Source organism: Drosophila montana, unplaced genomic scaffold (genome assembly GCF_035044405.1).
Source record: "Drosophila montana isolate Dmon_TW-CO22-7 unplaced genomic scaffold, ASM3504440v1 contig_3848_1, whole genome shotgun sequence".
Taxonomy (NCBI): Eukaryota; Metazoa; Arthropoda; class Insecta; order Diptera; family Drosophilidae; genus Drosophila; species Drosophila montana.
Genome location: NW_026998720.1, coordinates 808,748 through 816,585, shown reverse-complemented (window position 1 = coordinate 816,585; position 7,838 = coordinate 808,748). Strand labels below are relative to the sequence as shown.

At 44.6% G+C, this 7,838-nt stretch overlaps 1 long non-coding RNA gene across 1 annotated transcript; it reads right to left on the bottom strand.

The window, feature by feature from the left end:
* Positions 1-235: 235 nt before the first annotated feature.
* Positions 236-1,093, bottom strand: LOC135438632 (uncharacterized). Its single transcript, XR_010437910.1, has 3 exons — positions 955-1,093; positions 785-852; positions 236-731 (listed from the first exon to the last, which is right to left on the bottom strand). It is a non-coding gene; the product is annotated as an uncharacterized LOC135438632 (long non-coding RNA).
* Between the last annotated feature and the right edge of the window lie 6,745 nt (positions 1,094-7,838).

The following is a 7,838-nucleotide window of genomic DNA, read 5'->3' as shown; positions in this document are numbered from 1 at the left end:
AAAATTGCCATAAACTTTGACCAAGATTTAATGAAAATATTCAATATTCCCAGACAGAGGTTCTTTAGCAAAGTCAACGTTATGTATGCATTGGGATAATGGCTTGCTTCAGGCAATTTACCTATACCAACAGGGTGTTACGGTTGCTTGAATATAAAATATAAATACAATAACGTTTATAAAATTTGTACTTGTACAGATGGCAGGGTATTTGTAATAATTAGAATGCCCCGTTTTCTTGTTATTGTTAAATGTATTTTAATAAGTAGGCAGTGCCTCTTAAGTCGCTTTTGCTAGCCTTTTGTAAATTGAAAACCTTGAGGCGAATTCAAGCGTTTTTGTGTAATTCAACTATCAACGGTGTCCTTTAAAGCGAATTTAGATTTGTAAGCGAGTGTCGTTGGATAAGTTTTTGTGCATTTCCTTGAAGGTGCGATATCATGAAGACTAACCCTAATCCATGCATATTTTGTTTAGATGAGCAACAGCGGCCTTGTTGCTTGCCGTGCAGCCATTCTTTTTGCACGGATTGTTTAGAACGCTATTTGCAGGTGAGGGGCGATCCTCGGTGCCCGCTGTGTCGTCGCGAGTTTCAGGTGAGCGCTGGCGATCCAGCTGAAGCATCCAATGACAGCACAACAGATCCAGATCCGCATGTTGTCCCAGCAGCCATGCCGGCACCAGAACCTACCCATCATGATGGAGATCTCAGGACCCCTGACTTTGTGCACCTATTCGATATTGACATTGATATGCTGAACGACACTTTGGTGCTGACACTCACGGAACAGGAAATTCGTCTATTTGCAAATCTCTATGATGAGGTGCTGCGCGAGGATCAGCGCCAAAATGCTTCACCGGAGTCAACCGAATCGTGGGTTATGAGGGGCATGGTTGGAATATAATTATAGGGCTACATGTTTTTCTCTCACTTTGTTTATATTTAAATATTACCTTTGTTTTTGTTTTTGATTGTGCAATATAAATACTCCAGATCCCTGAATCACAACACTGATTTAGATCTGTATGTGATGCTGGTGCATTTATATTTTCTGCTGCCTTTTTATTAATAAACATAGAAACTCGCTGCCCGTTATCGAACAATCTGACATGACAGCATAAGCAGAGGGTTTGGAATTTTCAGATGTTATATCGATGTGAGAAAAAAAATGTAATCTATGATATAACATATCTTTATAGCAAAGTAAAGGAAAATTTAAATATGTATTTAACATATTTTAAAATGACACTAAAACATCTTTGATGCATGTTAGCAACATAAACACAAACGATAAAGATAAGCGAAAGTTTAACCCACTGAACAAAACTGTGTATAAATCCAATTAATATACAAATCTTTTGCAAATGCATATTAATCTACAATTTAATGCAATTAGAGCTGCAAATAGTAGTCATTGTGCGGTCAGATACGAACGTGTCTTTTTCGCATGCAATAAGCATCAGCATCTCCTATAACCAAATTGTTGGCCACTAACACGCCATCGATCAGAACTCGTATGTGCACAGACTGCTAACTGCTGGGGCAACTTAATTAGACGCTTAGCCTGGCTAATTGCCAACGATCTGGCCATGCTAGTCCAGATAATTGATAAGCCTCGGCTGCAGATGAACAGCTAATGATGGCAATTAACAACAACAACAACAGCAGCAGCAGCAGCAGCAGCAGCAGCAGTAGTCGTCGCAGCATTTGCAGTTGCCGCCTTCCTTCAAAATGGTGCAAAATTGTTTATTAAATGTTCATGACTGACCAGGCCAGGCCAGGCCTAGCCCAGCTCTCTGGCCCAGCTGAGTGTTCATTTGTTTGTGGGTCTAGTTGGATTTTTGCGCGCCCAGTCTTTATCTCCACGAATCATTTTTGCTTTGCCATTTTGACAGCGTTTTGAGTCAACAACATGGCGCGGTCGTTGCCGCATGCAAAAGATACAAATCTAAGTTGCACATTATGCAATTGGCAATGCAATCGTGCGACTGCCCAGCCGCCAAGCGAAACTATCTCATGGATTTGCGCAATTTGTCATCCATCCTGCAGGCTGCCGCACTCGCTACCAAGTGCGTGCGAGGGCGTGGCCGCTGAACAGTTTTATTGATAACGCTTGCCAGCATGCTTTGATATTGCGTTTAGTTTGCCAATTATTAATGCCTCTTGTCGCCGGGCTGCGTGTAATTTGTGGCAGTTGTTGCTGCCGCTGAAATGCGATATGCTTAAATATTTGTTGAATTTTTTTTTCTTTTTTTTTTTTTTGAATGCTCCTTGCGAGCGCAACATTTATGAATGTCTGGCGATGGCTTCGATTTGCGGTGGCAGCATCGTCAACATCTGATCTTACATGCAGGCAAACATTTTTATCGCCGATTAGGCCCACCCGATAACCCCAATCGATGGATTGGCGCACAGGTAGCTATTGCTCTACCCATGGCTATAGCCGAGTTCAGTTCTCATCATTGGGCTGCGTTGAATTGCATTGAACGCAGCTTTCAACATTTTGTGCAATGCTTGTTGCTGGTATCTCAAGTCATTTGTCAAATTGCTAAACTGACATTAAAGCTGCTTTGGTGGGTCGATAAACGCGCCGCCAATTTGACATTTTGCTGCGATGATCGATGCATATCCAGGGAGTGCAAGCTGGTGACATTTTTGCGCCAATTTCGGTCGCTGGGGCATCAGTTAAGCAACAGCAACAACAACAACAACAACAGCAACTGGCGAGCTCTGTGCGCATTTTTCGCTTTCAGTTTGCATGCGTGGGAGTTGCACGAATTGTGTCGTTAAATAATGCGCCATGTCGGCAAATCCTGCACGAGAAGAGGATGAAGGTGGTCACGGGGGCGGAGCTGAAGACGGGAAAAGGGGAGAGAAACGGTTGCTGCCAAACACCAAACTGGTTAGCTGCTCAGAGCGGAAGCGACGACGATGCCTGCCGTTGCCGTTGCCGTCGCCGTTGTTGATGCCGCAAAAGGCAACTGGCAACTGGAGCAGCGTTTTGGGTGGCCGTCATGCCGGCCTTGCATTTGATATTGCAGCAGCCGCTTTGTTTAATTGATAGACGACCCACGCCGGCGACAAAGCTGCGCCAGCCATGCGGCACGCGATTTAACTGTTGCTTATTGTTGCTGCTGCTGATGTTGTTGTTGCTGCTGTGTGCTGTTGTTGCTGACTTTGCCTTTGCCAAGCCGACAGTGGCAGAAAACCCATCGAACTCAAACTGTGCGCACGCGCATGCAACAAACGCGACGGCGTTGACAGATTGATGCCCCCAACAGCCGCACGGGCATCGACTAGCCAGGCCCGCCAGGCTCGCCGGCCATTGCCATTGGATGCTGTGGCCGAGGCCCCCGCTTCATTATTCAAATGCTCGTGTGTTTGTGCGGAATTTATCAAAGTCGTTCGCGCAGACTATACCACTGAGACGACACAAGACAAGACGAGAGAGGACGTGGCACCCACAGGGGGCAGCATGTGTGCCATTTGGTTTCAATTCGTGTCGCTGTAGCTGTTGCTGTTGCTCTGTCGCGTGGGAGTCAAATGTTGCTTTTTACAAACAAAACTATCTGCAGGTCAGTTAAGATAAGTCGTCGCATGTCCAACAACTTTCCTTTTGGCTAAGGGCAGCTCTGCAACCGAACTACCACAGCAATTGGGCGCGGCCGAAATTCTCATAAATCTTTGGCCTCAAAATGCAAACCAAAATATGCCTATACATAATGTACATATGTACACATGCACAGTTGTACATTGCTAGCTGAGTAATTAAAGCAGTTTAACATGTATTTGGCTGGAAGTTGGCCCGCGTTGGCCAGTTTTTGAAGCTGTCACAACATCAACAAGCCTTCATTCATGCACTGCGACAGGCAGCCAGCTAGCCAGCCAGCCGGACGGACAGACATACAGCCAGCTAGCCAGTTAGCAAAGTCAGTCAGTCAGTCAGTCAGTCATTCAAAAGCCAGCCGAAATGTTGCCATAAATCAACTCATTTGAAATGCATCAACTGCAGCAATCAGAAACAGAAACAAACTTAAAAACAGAAAAAAAACCAAAATCGAAGTCAGTTACACAAATATTTTTACACGTTGCTGACGACGATTGCGATTTCCAATTGGAATTGAACGAGTGACAATGCGCGGGCGGGGCAAAAAATATTCAGATACACATATACAAACACATTCACATACACATGCAACAGGCTGCCACTGGGCGTGTTGCACAATGTGTGAAAACAGGATCAAAGTCCTGCCTAAACATTTGTCAACATTTTCAGCGTTTATGTAATCTGCATTTTTGTATTCACTTTGTAGGCAGCGGGGTCGCTTTGCCTGGAGCCTGTCATGAATATGCGCCAATTAAGCATTTTGTCTGTGTGCGAGGAACATGCATCAATCAAATGTCCGCAGGACAAACATTGCCACAGTCTGTTGGTCAGCCAGTCAAATGGGCCTAACAACATGCAACTCTTTGCGGTGGGTGACTTGTCAAATTGTGGGAAATCATTTAGCAAATCAGCAGCGAAGAACTCAAACTATACTTCTCTATTTGGCTCCGTGCAAGTCAAGTCTTGACTTCGCTTAGGTTGATATTGTATAGCTAACAGTTGATTGAGCAGCCCTCGCATGAATGCAAATGCATGAGCACAGTGGACAGCCACTGTAGAGCTACTCAAATCTCATGTTGAATGACAGCCCCGGGTTCTGAAAGGCCGTCGATGACTTTGGGGCGTGGCATAGTTATTATTAGCATCGCATGGCAATTTCTTAATTGATTTCGTAGCAGCTCATGTTAATTGAACGTTGAGAGTCGGCACGGATGTAACATGTCGATAGTCGCCTCGAACAAGTCAAACCCAAAACTCTGGCTACTAGTTGTCCGGTCAGTTGTCAGTCCGTCAGTAAGTCAGTCATTCAGTAAGTTAGTTATCCAAGCAACTAGCCAGACATTTGGCTGCTTCGTTTGCTGGCTCTTGGCTTATGTGGGCCGCCAAAGTTGTTGTTGTTGTTCCTGTCGCAGCTGTTATCGTTGTATGCATTGTAAGTTTCACTTATCAATAACAAACAATTAAATGAATTTGCACGAGTTATAAATATGAATGTCAAGATGCTCAGACAGAGATCCAACTGAGCCGAGATATTCGTGTGTATTTTGACCCACATGGAACTCCGGGCAACTGCCAGCAATTTGCCACCTAAGAGAAAATTATGAGCACCAGCATTTGCTGCTTACAAACGATTGGCAATAAAGGCAACAGCAAAACGCGTCACGTCACTTATGCACAAATGGGAATTGAACTGAACTGAACTGAACTGAACTAAACAGAACTGAAGTGCATTGAAGTGTGGCGAGGTGTGTTGCATGGTGGAGCAGAGGAGAAAGATGCGGTGGCTGTGGCGGCACCTTCCCACAATTTCATCCGTTCGGCACACAAAGTCAACAGCATTTTCGTTATAATTTCTATTATTTTCCCTTTTGGCATAATTGCAGACAATTTACTTAACGATCAATAGCGGCAGGCAAACAGCAAACAGTCGACGAAAAATTTATTAGCTCCCGCAGCTCTCGGTGGCAGATCGAGCGCAAGGAGCGGGCTGCGTTTCCACCACCAACAACCATGTGTTGGCCCCACGCCAGCTCAGATACTGATGGTCCACAGCAGCAGCAACAGCAGCGCAGCAGTCGCATCCGTGAGAGTCGCGCATCGTGTTGCAGCCGCTGCCGGTTTCTATCCTTAAGCTAATACGAATAACTTTTTTGCTTGCCACAAAACATTTATTTAAAATAGAGCACCGCTTTTTACCACAGGCAATGGAGCAGCGGCCACCGATGGAAGCCATAGACAAATGCCGGTCCAATAGATGAACGCTGTTCATATTTTAATTACGCGACTTTATCACGTCATTTCACGGTGGTTGTGGCACGATATGACAGCAGGACGGTACTGAACCCGTTTCGAGACCTTGATAAAAAACATTCGATAAATTTAACTGCAATTTGTACAAGTTAACTGCAGTAGGTGCAGAGGTGCAGAGACCCTTGAATGATAGATATATCGGAAGGCTCTGCAGAGCATGGAATAACAAATTTAAGTACCAGTTCTATATGAGAGCTGCGGTAATTCCCCTACAAAAACTAAAGATAATAATCTAAATCTGTTAGCATCATGTTGCATTAAAATCATATGAGGAACCTATCAACAACAAATGTAAAGACATTGATAAGTATTTTTAGATGCTCATTATTTCCATCGGTTGGTTTTCAATGCGAATTGAGGCCAAGCCCATCAATCAATCTGGGTCAGTGTACTATCGTAAATAAATAGCAACACTTTTAAAACTCAAATTTGATTGTCTCTCAGTTATTCTAATTAAGCTACAACCTCTAGCAGCTGAACCGACAAAAAAAAAACAGCGTAATCAAGTATTCAACGAATCAACGCATCCAAACTTTTCGACTCTAATACATTCGTAGAGCTCACTAATTTGCCATAATGTTGTGCAGACAGTCACCCGCTGATTGTCGATAATGTCGGGCTTAATGCACATTTAACATACGAGGCGGCCGGCAGGCGGGGAGGCGTGACAATCTTAGGGCTATTTACCTGTCAAAGACCAAAGTGTGAGAACTGCTTTGACTTTTCAGTCATAATAACAAATGAGCAATAAATTTCTAAATTTTCGCCAATAAACAAACGTAATGATCATGTTGATGATCGTGCCGATGCGGCCTGTCCGCCCGTCTGCCCACAAGCCCGATCAATTTGGAGTCTGTTTTGGTGTTATTGTTGTAGTTGTTGTAGTTGTTGTTGCTGTTGTAGTCATTGCAACAAAATAACTAAAGAGCCATGCCCATGCCCATTCACTGCTGGACACCCACTGCTGATTATGTTCGTCTGGGGCAACGTCTGTATAGGCCGCAGTGAAAATCGTCGGCGATCTTCGACCATCTTCGAAGATCAGCTGCGGCTGATCAATGCGGTGTTCAGCAATGTTGTTTATGTGCTGCTGATTATGAGCAGGCGTCGCTGGCAAACACATAATCTACGGCGGGCTGCAACTGCGTCGGGTACTGGTACCGGGACCAGGACTGCGATGATGTTAGCTTTTTGATGTTTCAACAACGTCGAACTTTGGGGTCACAGCAGCTACGACGCATCGTAAATCATTCATAGAGGCAGCAGCAGCAACGCTGCAGCATCAGCAGCATCGGCAGCCGCATCAACAGCAACAACGTAAAATTTGTTGCTTTGGCCGCACACAACAAATTGATTTTAGTCACGATACTGTCAATTAGCCAGCCATGGGTCAGCAGCGTTGCCGGCCAGGCTCCGACTTCTACTTTAGCCGAGGTGTTGATGCCAGCGAACTTTGCCGGCTGCCTTCTGACCCGAAAGGGGACCCATTCGGTTCGCAGCTGCGCCTTAGCCTCGTAGCCCCAACGTTTAGATGCGATTAAGGCTGCAAAATTATTGTTATAGTTGGCTGCCAGGGCTGCCAATGTTGGCTACTTTATTAAATCAAAGTGTTTTCACATGATTATCACGTGAGTCGCTTATGCCTCGCTGACCTCACACGCTGTCCATATTTACGGCCAGTTTCTGGCCATTGTTTTTTCCTCTCTTACGACTTTTTATATGCACGTCAGAGCAGCATGCATTTTATGCTTTTCTTAATGCTGCTCTTAATGCCAACAAATTATTGCCACATTTTGGCAGCCTTTCGCCGCTCGATCTAATTGAGTGATTTCTCGAATGCTGCGGCCCAATAAAAAGTAAAAAAAGCTAATTAACTTTTTGGTTAGTCGCAGGTATTTTAAATTTATTTGCTTAGTTGGG